Raw genomic sequence first — 15,989 nt, 5'->3', positions numbered from 1 at the left:
TCCACAGTCTCTCGTCGCCAAGAGGAGATCCCCGCAGCGTTGCTCTACTCACTTAAAGAGGGCCGGTCTACTCACCTATACAGGATGGGGAGAAACAGGAGCACAGCCACTTCCTGCCATGGGGGGGCCCCGCGGCATCCAGCCGGACACCAGCGCCACCAAGTTGTCCTCAAGGCTGGCCCCCGGCCCGGGGGAGGCCTGCACCGGCACCGCGGGGCGCACCCACCAGTTCCCGCGGCCACCGCACCCTCAATGAGCACCGGGAATGGCACCAGCAGCCACCAAGAACGCTCGGCTGCCAGAACTCCACGAGACGTGGGGTGAGGGGGTCTGCCAGCTCCACGCGGCTGAGGCTGCCTGCAGACCAGAGGGCAAACTCCACGATCCGCCGTCCGTGGCTCCCGAGTCGGTACCCAGACGCTCCCCAGGTGTTCCGCCACGTCCAGGAACGGGATCCAAGCGTCTCCAGCTCAATGTGCAGCTGCGGTGGAAGAAGGATTCCGGGCCTCCAGCAGATCGCTTTCAGGCTGCGGCCATTTTCAATGCCGCGCAGCAGTGCCACCCCCAAGAAATATTTTTTTTAAACAGGGATGCCTACGGAAGTGACACTCGAAGAACCAGAATCTGAATTTACCATGAGGGATATCAAAAACATACAACTGTTATTGCCTATAGCAGAAGACTCAGAAGAACCTTTAGAACACATTTTGAGTAACTTGGATACCGATCTTTTTAAAACAATAGATAGTGGCATGAAAATTATATCAAAATCTACACCAAAATTACCAGAAGGTAATACAATAGATTTATTTTTTGAATTTCTGAACAAATACCTTAGAATTTGGGAAGATGGCCATCTTTTAAAATAAAACTAAACACGTTTCTGAGTTTTCTTACTAAGACGAGACATTACTGGTCCAAAATATACAAATGAATAACAAAAAAAATATTAAAAAAGCAGATAAAGAAGGAAATGGAGTTGTTATGAATAGGGAATATTATGTAAAAGCTGGTAAGATACAGCTACTTCAAGAGAAGTTCAAATAGGAAATAGACAAGCATCTATATTTACTATTAAATCAATCAATACAAAACAAATTGTAGAAGTGGTGTAGTGACGAACATCTGTTTAAAGATTGAAAATACTATTTGGATATCAGACACCCTAAAACACCTTGCATATATTTCTTACCAAAGGTGCATAAAGAATTTTATAATTTTCCATAATTGAGCTCAAATGTAAGGGGAATAGGCAGAATGGCAAAGCATATTTCGGAATATATAGATGGGGCTCTGAGTCCTTTAATTAAGTGACAAGGACAAGTATGCTCGTCCTTTTTGCATCGACTTGCATAATAGCCTGGCACTTAAGAGGTTAATAATTCAACAACCACATCATCTCAAAGATAGTGCTTCAGTATTACAATTATTACAAGGAATACAATGGCATCTAGAATACATATTAGTGACTATAGATGTAGTAACTTGGTACACATCAATTGGACATAGATGTGTTATACATGCAGTAAAAGACTATTCAGAAGAACAGTCAGTAAGCCTATATTTAAGTAGTAATATGAGACATGAAAAGTCAGCATTAGTACTTACAATAAATTATTTGGATGTTGATGGAGAGACTCATTTGCAGCAACACAGAGTAACTATGGGTACGAAAAGATGCACCCTTGGTAGCTAATGTGTTTGTCTTATTTTGAAAAAGAGCATATTAGACTACTTTTAAAAACACAATATACATAACAAACAATATGCTGGAGTTGATACATATCATGAGATTCTATTCATGTGGGAAGGAACAGTGGAAGATCTGACCACGTTCAACACAAAGCCTATTGAGAATAACTTAGTAATCAGTGCCACTATGATCAAAAGAGAAAATAACATATTTGGATCTTGTGATGCTAGAATAAGGAATTCCAAACAAGAATATTTGGAAAAAGGTGTGAAGGTAATACGATATTTATTTGTTTATTACTAAAAATCACAGGGAAAGCAATGCATTTTTGGCACAGAAACGCATACAGAATTCACCATTGATAGCAGAGCAGAGGACATGGGTCCTTTACAATGGGGTGAGAGAATGTGACTCGAAGACCAGATGTTTCAGGGGAAGGTGGGAACATAAACCAGGGACGAGGACAGTACAGAAAGACATAGGAATGGGATAGTGGGCGAAAGTGCTGAATTAAGGATGGGGGGGTCACAGAAAAGTGCTGTTGGCTGTCCAGAAAGGGTAAGAAGAGTGGAAAACAAGGTGATGCAGTGGACTAGAGTGCTAGGAAAACAGGTTCTGAAGAAATAAGGAGAGCATTGTGTTTGGATTTAAATAGCTGTAGAGTTGGAGTTGTACGGAGAGGGAGAGGAATAGCATTCCACAGTAGGGGAGTGGGGAGCGAGGAGAGAGAGCAGAAATGAGAGGGAGCACAGGGGGCATGAGTGGTTGCAATGAGGTGAGCAGAGGATGATCTTAATGAGCGAATAGGAAACTAGGGAATGTGATGAGCAGATTGGTAGGTTGGGGCAAGTCCATGGATAGTTCTGAAGATGATGAAAAGAAGTTTATACTTAGCCCTTTGTTTCATAGATAGCCAACCAATCTGGTGATGGGCAGAGGTGGTAGAGGCAATGCGGGAAAGGGGAGGCCATAGAGGAGACTGACACATTAGTCATATCTAGAAAGGACTAGGGAGGAGATTAGCGGTTTTACAGTATTGAAAGGAAGAAAATGACAGATTTTTCTGATATTGAGTAGATTGAGTCTGGCTAAAGTGGCAGATTTGGAGATGAAGCGTGTGATGGGTCAAAAATGACACCAAGGTTATAAGCAGAAGTAGAATAATGAAGGTCGTCAGGAGAGAAAGTGAGGCAGAGATGGCCTGTTTGGCTGGGAAGTAGAGAACTTCAGTCTCAGTGGAGTTGAGCATGAGCGAGTAAGATGCCCTGAAATAATTGATGGTGGAGAGACAGTTTGACATTTTTGACATTTCATCAGATAAGGAGTGAAAGAAGAAGATCTGAATGTCCTCAGCGAAGAGTTATGTAATGAATCCAGTGGAGTCATCACAGATTCCCCGGCGATGACCTTCTCCCATGTTGCCAGGGGAGGGGAGCCGCTACCAGATCCTGGTCCAGGGGGTGGTTTTATGAGGGAGGATCACATGGAAGGGGACAACTACCAGAGAGATGTTTTGACTCCATTGGAAAAATCACAATATCCCTCTTTTCCCATGATGAAGACCCTTTGACATACAAGAACTTAATGGGCATTTGTCATCTAACATTTCCCCCTTTTTCAGGAAGTCAAAGAACCTTGTCTAGACACTATTCTGATCAGGCCCACACCTTTGACTCAAACACCCACAACTCACACATAACAGCTTTTGTTTCTGATGTGCCTTTATATGAAAGGCACATACCAGGTAACCTCTATGAAAATCTGTCTAAGAGTCACAAATCCAAACAGATCCGTGTACTCCAATGACATAAACCACTCAGGTACTGAGACGAGGAGGAGAACGAAAGAGTTTGTACAAAGTGACTGCCAAGCTAGTTGTTTTGTCAAGCCTACTAGAGGGCAACCACACTATGTGAGAGAGCAGTGCCAGTAGAGCAGTGCAGGAGAAGATGGTGATCCACAAGTTAAGGCTCACAAATACGAAGCACACCGGGAATGGAAAAGTCTGCTGGAAAACAAAGGAAGACACTGCGTATGAGCAAGAGGGTCCAGGGATAGGCTTGGAGCCGTGCAGGAGCTCCTGGAGGTTGGTCCGCTTGAGGAAGCAGCAGTCTGCAGACCAGGCTGAATAGGGAAGACAGCATGTGATTGCGGAGCCATGCAGCGAGCTGGTGGAACTTCTGCACACTCTGAACTGGAAAGCGGGTGAAGGAATCACACTGGAGAAATGCTGGAAGGAACCAGTCAGTCTGCCCAAAGCAGCTAGGGACCCCAGGTGTTCCGACAAGCGCACCCGCAAGTGTTTAAATGGTATGAAGTTGCCAAATCTAAAAATACTCAAGTTTGTTTGAATGCAGTCAAGGCAAAGTACAAATTCAACACTCTATGAGAAGAATGTTTTAATGCAAACAAGGCAAAGTGCAAAGGCAAACCCCAATCCAGTACAGATGCATGAGATGCCATTGTGGGGGAGAGGTTTGAACAACTGTTATCACAGATAGATATACCAAGTACCTCATGGTATATGCTATTGTGGTAAATTCTAGAACTGTGCAATTCATAAGAGGTCCTGTCAGGCTAGTACACCAGGCCGATGAAATTGTGTAAAGATTCCTGAGACTATACCAGAGGATCTGAAAAGAACCATTAAAGAAGTTCCAGCAGGCGAGTACACCAGGCAGCTGCGATTGAATGAATATTCCTGGGAGGGAAGTATACCAGGTAATCTGCAGAGTTGAATGAAAGTCTACAGAAAGACTGTTACAGAACTTTGTGAGTACATTACAAAACCTATTGTTTAAACAAGAACCTTGTGAGTCCAGTGAAGACATAAAAGAACTGTTAAATAGACATGTGTTGCCATCCTTTAAAAAAAATACAGGTAAGGAAACCCCGCTTTGGATCCAAAGGTCTTTTCCTTGGAGAACCTTTTAATTGGAAATATTCTTATACTTAGACATTTCCTTGCACCCTTTGTTTTTTTATGTTGTAGTGTGAGGGTCATGATAGGAAGTTTTGGACGCAAGGAGGGCTTTTTAGCTTCTCACATCCTGACCATGACAGACCCATTAGTTTTGCTTTCTAGGTAGGGAAATTCCTCTTTATAACAGGGCTAGATATGCAGCTTGCCAACCTAATATTATTTTAATAAATGTCTTTGCTTGAAGCCATGACTACCTTGTGTCCATCTCTTATTGCTGGCCCATCACAGATAATAGGAGAAGCCGTAAGAGGAGATCAGGGCACCAAGAGCTGAAGCACAGAGAGTGAAGAAAAGAGGACCAAAAGGGGACCAAAGACAGACCCATGGGGAACTACAACAGTATGGAGCAAACAAATAACTGGAAAAGTGATGGATGGGATGTTTTGAATAAATCTGAACCACTGGCACTGCTCTGAGCAACCTTTTAACCTGTCTGCGCCATTGCAAAAGGGGTCCAGCCATATGCAAATCAGTCAGGTGCTGACATCAATGGAGCAGCTCAGCCCTAACTGCTAAGCCAGGACCCTTCTGCATGGAAACACAAGCAGCCCCAGACATGTTTCTGCTTTGCTGGGCCTCCTAAGTGAGTTATGTTAATGTTATTGTTAAAGGAGATTTGTACCGTGCACTATCACCACCGAAGTGGTCCCCTGGCGTTCTGGAGGATCTGAAAAAGGGAAAAATGGGGTGGGGTTAGTTAGTGGGATTGAGCGGGGAAAAGTGCAAGAGAGCAGTCATGTGCTGCTGGCAGCTTCAGTTCAGTTAGCACCTTTTGCTGAGCTTGGGTGTGCTTCTCGGTTGATAGCCGTTGTGTTCTGTAGTGAGAAGGTTTGTTCTGTTGTGATTTGTTTTGTTGTTGCAGTGTAGTGATGTTTGTGCAGTTTTTCTGTGCTTTAGGGTTGTGGTTGTGGTTGGTTAGAGTTTGAGAGGTGTATGCAGAAGGGTGAGATTGTTAGTGGGTTGGTTATTGGCCTCGCTATCTGGATGTGGTACGTGTTAATGGCAATTTCTATCTAGATGTTGCGAGTGAATATCTCCACATTTCCATCTGGATGCGGCATTGGGTAATATTCACAATCCTGTCTAGATGTTGTGCAAACTAATATTCACAATTCCATCTACATGTGGCAATGGCTAACATTCACAATCCTGTCCAGGTGTGACGCAGGTCGACATTCATGATTATATCCAAATGTGGACCTGACTAACAGTCACAGTCCTGTCAAGAAGCGACGCAAGCCAACATTCACAATTCTATCCAAATATGGCACTTGCTAGCATCTACAATCCTGTCTAGATGCACCGCCAGCCAATATTCACAATTCCATACAAATATGGTACTGGATAACAACCACAATCCTGTCTAGATGTGACGCAAGCTAACATTCACAATTCTATCCAAGAGTGGCCCTGGCTAACATTCACAATCTTGTCCAGAAATGACGCAAGCCAATGTTCACAATTCTATCCAAACGTGGCACTGGCTAACATTCACAATCCTGTCTAGATGTAACGCAAGCTAACATTCACAATTCTATCCAAAGGTGACCCTGGCCAATGTTCACACGCCTATCTAGAAGTGACACAAGCCACTATTCACAATTCTACCCAAATGTGGTGCTGGCGTCCTGGTAGGGTTGTTGCTCAATGTCAGTTCCACCTACCAATGTTTCTCTAATTCTTGTGGGAGTTTCCCCTTTGTCGGTTCTAGGTGTTGTCTAAGCCATCATGGGTTCTGACACACTGTTCTTTTGCAATTCCTGTTTGACTGTGTTAGTTGTTTCCGTTTGGTTCCAAGGTGTTGAAGAGCCTGGTTTTTAGTAGTTTTCTACATTTTAGGTGGTCTTTGGTGTTTCTTATTCCTTTCGGGAGATTGTTACAGGTATTTGCTCCCAGGTGGGAGAAAGAGGAGCCCTCTAGTTTTTTCTTGACATATGGCTTTGGTTCCAGGCGAATTTCATTGCTTGATAAGAGTAGTCTTGTTGGCTTGTAGATTGTTATTTTCTTTTGTAGGAATTCTGTTCCCTGTCCACTGATTACCCTGTGTGTTATCCACATTGTTTTGAACGTGATACGTTGTTTGATTGGAAGCCAATGTAGCATTTGTAGCACTGGTGTGATGTGATCTCTTTTGGATAGTTTGAGGAGGAGTCTAGCTGCTGCATTTTGGATGTGTTGTAATTTCTTCAGGAGGTGTTCCGGCATCCTGAGGTAGAGGCTGTTTGCGTAGTCGATTCTTGACATGATGAGGGTGAGAATTGTCAGTGTTTTGTGGGTGAAGGACAGAAAAGGTAGGATTTTTTTTTGTTGAGTGAAGGAGGAAGAAGCGTTTCTTAATTATCGCGTTTACTTGCGGTTCCAATGTTAGTGCTTTGTCCATTAGGTTTTTGTCTACCTTTGATGGTGTTGGTGGGGTTCCCAGTTCTATCAGCCATGGCATGCAGGTGTTGTTCTCTTTGTTTTTGGATATAATCATGATTTCTATCTTTCCTGGGTTGATTTTTAGGTTTTTGGCGTTCATCTAGTCATAGATTTATTTTAGATATTCTCCTAGAGTTGAGTGATCTGCTTGTTTATCTTCGATTTTGTAGATGATTTGAGTGTCGTCTGTGTAGTTGTAGCACGTAAGGTTGTATTTTTTTCAAATCTGGATTAGCGGAGTCTGGTAGATGTTGAAGTACAGTGGAGATAGGGAGGATCCTTGTGGTACTCAACAGTTAACTTGTGGAGTAGATTTGAAGGGTTTTATCCATACAGTTTCAGTTCTGTTTGTTAGGAATGATTTGATTCATAGTAGTGCCATGTCTGTTATACCTATATCTTCTAATCTCTTGATCAGGGTGTCATGGCTTACTGTGTCGGATGCTGCCGTGAGGTCAAGCAGAATCAGGGCTGAGGTTGTGTTGGAATCAGCGTTTGTTTTTAGGTCGTCCCAGATGGATAGGAATGCGATTCTGTTCCTCTTGCAGGTCTGAAGCTGACTTGTGCTTGGTCTAGCAACTGGTGTTTTTCTACGTGTTCACATGAGTTGCAGCTTGATTCCCTATGGCGCAGCGAGCAAGGGACCCATGTTTGGGCATACCCTCTCTCACATAGGGAGACAAACAATAACCAGAAAACTGATGGGTGGATGGGTTTGAATAAATCTGAACCACTGACACTGCTCTGGGCAACCTTCCACACCACTGTTTTTAAGCCCGTCTGTACCATTGCAATAGGGGTCCAGCCATATTCAAATCAGGCAGGTCCTGCCAACAGTGGGTGCAGCTCAGCCCGAACTGCAATGCCAGGTCCCCTCTACACAGAAACACAAGTAACCCCAGATGTGTTTTGCCTGGTCTCCATTTGTTCATACATTTTTTTTCTCTTTTTTTATTGCGTGTATATAGTTAATAAAAACCTTTCGCACAGTGAGATTTTAAAAGAAAGAAAAGACAATACAGAATATACAATTATTCACAGTAAATACTTAATTAAAAAAAAACTCATACTAAAACCTAACTCCATAAAAGAGATCCATATATAAGTTGCAGAGAATTGCATAATAAGGTGAGCAAAAGTGTAAAGCATAGACATCAATTTGTAAACATTAAGCATCCTTATTAAGGGAAATAAAATGTAACACTTCCTTCCATATACGACAGGAAGCTGCAGTATAGGCAATGGATTCAGCCCCATAGCTCAAGCTGCAAAATTAATCACCTTCAATGGAGCTGATATCAGTGACCAGCCCCCCTATAGTTCATCATCTAACAGATGGCCTCATTACGGTGCCACCGGACCCGTAATATTTTACCGGCGCTTGATTTACCAGTGCCACCGGCTCATTACGAGTCCGCTGCCCCGGGAAGTTAGGCGCCAGCAAATTATAAGTGTTGACAAAAAATCAATGTTGGACATAAAATCAAAATCACTGGTTTTCTTCTTTAAAATATTCAATAAATTAGGCATTAAAACTAGTTCCTCTATAGCTAAATCAATGTTACGAAGGTGGTTGATGGCAGTGCCTCTAAGCTGTGTTAAGAAGGGATCAGTGCAGGCCCTTGAATATGTTCTGGCTAGGTAGCTAAGTAGGTTGTTCGCAGAGGCGGGAGATATTTTTTTATTTCTTTTATTTTAGTACATTTGTTATTCGCCCAGACCCTTGGGTATCATGGCAAGGTTACAGACAGCTTACGAATAGCAAGGAAAAACGTACAACGCTGATCAAGCCGTAGAGTGCGAATGGAGGGAACCCCAAGCTCATAATGGAGCGCCTCCACCGGAACAGAGGAGGAAACTCCTAGTATGGAAAGCAACAATGTAATCTCAAATGTGTCCACCCATCTCATTATTGGCTCAGGGAGTAGTGCTAGGCCGTATACAATCCCCGGTAGAATGCTTGTGCGATATACTGATACTAGCCCCTCAATATTGTGGCAGCCTCTCCTGTGAATAAAGCGTTTGAGTACCAACCATTTTTTTCAATACTTTGGCTTGTACACAGTCGCTATAAAAACTCTGTGTTAGTGTGTTACAAATCGGGACCCCCCAGATAGACACAGCTATCAACAATCTCAAGGGGGGGATCCATTTAGGAACAGCTGAATTTCTGCTTTTTGCATTTCACTAATAGCGGCAAATAGCGGCATGGCTACCTCCAAGGTCGTAATGACCTCCATGGTGTTGAATGCTTTTGTGAAGTCCACAAAACAGATATACAGGTTGCCTACTGTGGTACCCCGATAAGACGAGATGATGGAATGGAGTGCATTTAAATTGTGTAGCATGCTGTGTCCTTTACAAAACCCTGTTTGAAATGGAGATAGCAAATTGCATGACAAAGCCCAGTTGGATATTTTTTAAGAGAATCATACAACAAGTATTTGAGCTAATATCCAGCAAATAGCCTGTAATCATAAGCATTGGCACAGTCACCCTTCTTGAAAACAGGTATGAGTATGGATTTCCTCCTCCAACTCAAAGGGATCCATGCTGATTCCAGGATCCTAGCAAACAATGTTTCTAGTACGAAGGACCAAAAAGGGAATATTATCCTTAAACAGAATATTTGCCAGCATATCCAGACCTGGTGCTCGGGAGCTATTAAGTGATTTAATAATCATTTCAATGTCATCCGCACTAAAGCCAGAATCAAAGTCATTTGTTCACAAAGGCAGTATCATAAGCTGTAGTAGTCATGTCTGAACGGACTTGCTGAAGGAATGACTCAAGGATTAGGATGAGCGGTATCTCCTTAAGCATCTTCACATTTCAGTGTCCAGGTGTGGGTTTTCGCTTCTCTTTACAGGATACGGTGTCTGCAAAAGGGTTTTGTATTCACTGATGTGGCCCGGATGTGATGTTCTAAATCTTCCAGCCATCACCTATTTTGTTTTGCTGTAGTCACCCTGAGTGGAACGGGCATGCCCATATGTGGGTCCCGTGCCTGCTGTGCTTAGAGACCCAAGCTACTCCTCATTGATGAGGCCCCACAAGGCCGAAACATGTTTGGGGATGCTTGTGATCTCGTGCAGAAGGATTGTGACCAAGCTGTACAGACTGGACTGCCCCATTTGGGGTGGGACCAAGCCTGATTTGCATATTGTCTTTCCCCATTTGTAATAGCTTGGCAGGTGAAGAACGATGATCTGGAGGGTTGCCCAGAGCAATGCCAAAGGTTAAGATGAATTCTAACCTTTCCAGCCATCACCTCATTTGTTTCGATGGAGCAAACCAAGCACAGGCCTTAGCTCTGATGCCAAGGGGAGATAATTTAGAGAGAAGGTCAGAATGGTCAACAGTATTGAAGGCATCAGAGAGGTGACAAGAAGAAGAATAGATGAAAGGTTTGCATGCTGAGAGGTAGAGATGAAGTTGCTGAGGAAAGCTGTCTCCATATAATGTAAAGTTTGGAAGCCAGATTGCATAGGGTCAAAACCTTGTAGGGCATAAGACTGGAGATAGTGTATTTGAATTAGGGAGAATTAGCAGGATATAGGGGAGTAAGAGAGGAGCCTCTTGTGGACTTCAGCTGGAAATTCTTTTCTTTGCGTGAAAGCTTTGTCACAAATAAAACAGTTGTACAGTTTTTCACCATTGTTTTCTCTCTGATTTCTCAACAGCCTTCCTATTGCAACAAAAGCCTTGTCGCATTCAGAATAGCAATATGGTTTCTCTACTGTGTATTTGTTCTGATGGCTCATACTTTATGAAATTAAAGACTTGTCACATGCAAGACCTTTACAAGGATTCCCACCAGTGGGAATTACCTGATGTCATGATAAATTACCATTTCATCTGAAAACCTTGACACAAATAGTCCAGAGGTATGCTCCCTTATCAAAGGGACTTCTCAGATGGATCACAAGCTTAGTTATTGTGATTAAAGCCTTGTCACACTCAGTACATGAATATGTTCTTAGTCTAATCTGTCCTGACTCACAATATTTCACACAACCACTGTTACCGAATTCTTAGCCTCCTAGATGCCGCTTTAGTTTTATATTTCACTAAAAGGCTTTTTTACATACAGTAAAACTAGAAGAGGACTGGGGTTGTTATTAGTTGGAGAGGTCAGGACTGTGCCCCAAGCTTAACGTATTTTCTACAAAAATAATCCTGCCCCCTCTTGGGCACTCACCCTAAGGGATCTGGGATCAACTGCCCAGAGGCCTTTTCCAGAAATGCTTTACTTATTTGCAACAAATGGCACTTACAATTGTTTATTGAAAAAATATACATAACTGTATTTTATTTCGAAAACGATTATTTATTTTAAAATGTCTTTTAAAAAAATATATTTTGTATATTAACCACATACAATTACAATGTGTGTACAAAAATGCCCCAAAAAAATGTTTTTGTGCGGTCACTATATTTCTATATTAAGACCGAAAATTTAAGCTAAAAGAAAAAAAGAAAAAAGAGAAAGAAAAAAAGAATTGTACTACAAGTAAATAAGAAAGTGTCCAACATTATCAACAATATTACAAAACATTACATCCATATCAATACTAAACCAATCAGGTGACACAAAATATATTATTAGCATCTATGTCGGTGTACCATTATGATGTCTAATCTAAAGTCTCCTATATCACTAGTGGGACTTATTTAATAGTGCTAAGTACAATACAGCTTTTAATGTCTTATTAAGACTGCGATAACATTCCACAGTTGTATTAACACAACATGTTTCATTCCCATTTTCTTTAGAAAGATTATTATTAACAGGAAATTCATCAGGGGAATCCTTTTTAGTCAATAATTGGCATGACCATAACTGAATGTGTTCAGTATATATTCTGTGCAACTTGGTGCAAACGGAAAAGCAGTTCTTTTTTAGGTTGCTTCTAATTATTGTGCAGCGTGGACCTAAAACAAAGGGGAGGAAACAACAGAACAAATCAGTTGTATTAATCTAAAACAAAGAATATCTTTTCTTTCAGTCATTAGCCTACTTCCTGAAATGGATTCAAAACATGGAGGCTTACCTCTCTGCCAACTTATGAATAGTTGCAGGAGTAGTGGAAATTCTTCTTATGTGAAAGGTCTGTTTTCTGAAAAGATGCATCGACAAAAGCACACAAATGATCACTAAAGGGGACGAAACATAGTCAATTCTGTGTTTTAAATTTTGTCAAACACACCACACTACTGCTGTGGTTCTGTTCTTACAAATAAAAGCCAGTGCAGTAATTTTTAACACAGTTTGTTAAGTGGGCGTATGTCAGAGTAATATTCTAAAAAGGATTTTCAATTTTCTAGTTGCTTTATAAAGTTGTTTTTTTAACATGCTCCATATATGGTTTCATGAGATCTTAGTTCAAATAACTCGTAAAGCAAACTGTCTTCAATGGAACATCCACGATCATTGGTCCCATGAGCAACCTTCCTAGGCGAAAGTTCTAGTTTTATGATGTAAACAACGGTTGATGGAACACATGCATTAAAAATGCATAATGTTCTTAAATTTTCACCTACCGCTGTTAGCTTTTATTAGAGCGCCGGTCGGCATATATGCTGGCTTCAAAAGAAGAACAGCTAGTTGTAAACGTTTTCTCTGCCGGAGCACTCTTTTAGAAATCCAGCGGACTATTTCCAAAGAAAACACATGCAACAAAAAAACTGCTATGAATATGGTCTATCTTCAGGAACGCTTGATTGTTAACAGTTACTGATTCTTCTGCGCTAATGTTATTCTAGAACTGACGCATTCTCTTATGCTTACCAGCAATCTAATGCGATGTAACCTCCAGTTCTTCCTGACATCTCCTCAAAGTCGCTGCCATATTCCGAACACGTAACTATTACGCGCGCCGTCCTATCTTTGTTGTTATTATAACCCCGTTTTTTACATACAGAACATTTATACAATTTGACAAATTTCTATTATGTTCAATAGTTATTTTCTTGTAACTAATTCCTTGTAAATGGACTACATTCATATCACATCTACCTGGGATAGGGTTTCTTCTAGTTTCCAAGTTAAATACATTTCTGCATACTGTGAGACAGGCATGGTATCAAGAGAGATGACACAGACAACATAACTCAAGTTTGTTAAGTGGGCGTATGTCAGAGTGACATTCTAAACAGGATTTTCAATTTTCTAGTTGCTTTATAAAGTTGTTTTTTTTAACATGCTCCATATATGGTTTCATGAGATCTTAGTTCAAATAACTCTTAAAGAAAACTGTCTTCAACGGAACAGCAATCTAATGCGATGTAACCTCCACTTCTTCCTGACTTCTCCTCAAAGTCGCTGCCATATTCCGAACACGTAACTATTACGCGAGCCGTCCTATCTTTGTTGTTATTATAACCCTGTTTTTTACATACAGAACATTTATACAATTTGACAAATTTCTATTATGTTCAATAGTTATTTTCTTGTATTTTGTAACAAATTCCTTGTAAATGGACTACATTCATATCACATCTACCTGGGATAGTGTTTCTTCTGCTTTCCAAGTTAAATACATTTCTGCATACTGTGAGACAGGCATGGTATCAAGAGAGATGACACAGACAACATAACTCAAGTTTCAAAGAACTTTATTAAAATATCAGGCTGGTATAAGTCCTAACTTGCCCTATCTCTAAGGTAGGAATTTCTCCTGACTAAAGAAAACTAAGGTAAGTCTGTGTCTGTAAGTCCAAATCAAAAGTCTGTTTGTGTCAAAAACCATGCTTGCCCTCATATCTAGAAATAAACATGGTGTGGGGTTTCTCCTTAACCAAAATGTAGTGTTCAAAATTAAACTTTCTGCTGCTCTCAGTTTAAGTCCTTTTTGGGCTTTTTTTTTTATTTCAGGTTCAATACAGTTAGATGTTTGTCTCAACAATGTTCAACCAGGCCTTGAGGTTCCTTCCCCAAGTTCAATGTGGTACAGTTCACACAAAAGGAAGATCTTGAGGTTCCCTTCCCCAAGACAGTTCTTCTCAGTTCCATCGATTCTCCGGGCTGCCTTCCCCAAGATTTCAATGTAGTAATTATTCAAATGTCACTTCCTCAATGTTCAATATAAGAAAACAACAGGTTCGCTTGATACGCCTTCTGGCTTGCTTTACCAGTTAGTTCACAGTTCTCAGTGGCTCTCTCACAATGTCCTTTGCTTGTCATAATTTAGGGTTTCCTGGTCTAAGTGCACTTATCACACAATACGGTCCACCAATCACAGGTCATGCAACCATAAGTCGCCCGCTTTAGATTTGTTTGACCGATCACAGGCTATCACGCTCTACTGCTTTGAGTTTTGGGTTTCCCACATTTGTATTCCTTTTTGGCTAGTGTAACCCTTTTATGCATCAGTCTTTCCTTTGCCACAATTTTATAACTCTCACATTTCTACTTCAAGTACTTAAGCATTTGTTCAATTTGCAACACGCTTTAGTTCTGTTCACAATGATATGATATGATATGATTGATTATTTAAAACTTGCTTAATACCCAGAGGTTTCTAAGCACAGACCTGGGGCTCGGACCAGTATTGGTCCATGTTGTCTTGCTTCTAAGGCGAGCACGTTGCCCCTGTGCTATCCTCCCGAGACTATGCTGCTGATTTGCAATTTTACATTCACTATGTCGGTTTAATTTCCAAATGTTCATTTGGTATTCAATATAACTTGTTCTTAATCAAATAGCAATTTCCATTCAGTTTGGTATTCAATATAGTTTGCACTCACTTGTACGTATAGAGCGTTACCTGCCTTCGGTCCCATGGGAGCACTCTGCTCTTCCCATGTCCTCTGACACTCACCGGCGTTCGCATCGCCCCAACGACAGTTCCTGCTGCTCCTGCTCACCTTCTCCGTAGTCGGGAAGCAGACCGCATATTTCTCTGCTCTCTCTCTCTCTCTCTCTCTAGCCAGCACATCCTTGCACACGCCAGCTTCCCAGTTCATCACAATTGACGCAGACTGCGTCCTCTCTGCTCCCAGCTCCTTTCTTCAGCTCAGCTATTTGGCTTCTCCGACTGCCCGCCTTCCATTCTGAAGGCTGCCAGTGCTGCACACACCATGCAACCCATGCCCTACGGGTCCTGCAAGTCCTCCGGGATCATTGGCGATCTTCTGAATTCCTGGTCTCGTTCCAACTCAAAGGTTCTCCTCCTCTGGCTTGCTCGCCTTTCCTCCCTTTATACACCTGAGCACTATTGAGGGGCCTCAGGTGTGAGTTTTTAGTTGTACTTACCTGGCCATAATGAACCCAATTGATGGGACTTGCCTGACCATCAGTATTGCATGCTTTTACACTGATCCTCTTCGTCTCAGTACTAGAGGGGTGTTTGTAGTAGGAAGTCTGCATTACTCCTCATTGCTTCTTCCTCTTCTCAGTACTTGGTGGTCATTTACAGGAAAAGATAAGGCATGATTCGAAGTAGCCCATGAAGGGTGAGGGAAGGATGAGTAAGTCTATATTAGTGAAGGGGGATACCATGTCTCGCCATTATATGCTTTCTTTCCTTTCTTAGAATTTTGTGGGAGTAGATGGGAACTAATGAATTTGGGTCTACGATCGGAAGTTCATGTCCTTTGTGATTTCTTCTCTTTTCTCTTACTCGGAGAATAGTTTCTGACATAGGGAGCAGATATTTCTTTCCTGCTGATCTGCTCTGTTCCTACTAGTTGGAACCCTGTGAAGGCAGGGTAGGTTGTCACCATGTCCTACGGAATATGGTGTCTCACCTAAGGGCTTTCTCCCTGTCACCCCTAAGGACCCTCTACTGAGATGATCCTCCCTCCCTTGTCCTCCCCCAGGGTTGGGATTCAAAGTGATGGCCCTTCCCTGACCACCTGAGCAAAGGAAACCAGGGGAGTAGAGGTGAG

This window comes from Ambystoma mexicanum, chromosome 10 (genome assembly GCF_040938575.1).
Source record: "Ambystoma mexicanum isolate Mex_15411 chromosome 10, UKY_AmexF1_1, whole genome shotgun sequence".
NCBI classification, from domain to species: domain Eukaryota; kingdom Metazoa; phylum Chordata; class Amphibia; order Caudata; family Ambystomatidae; genus Ambystoma; species Ambystoma mexicanum.
This window is presented reverse-complemented; position numbering follows the sequence as displayed.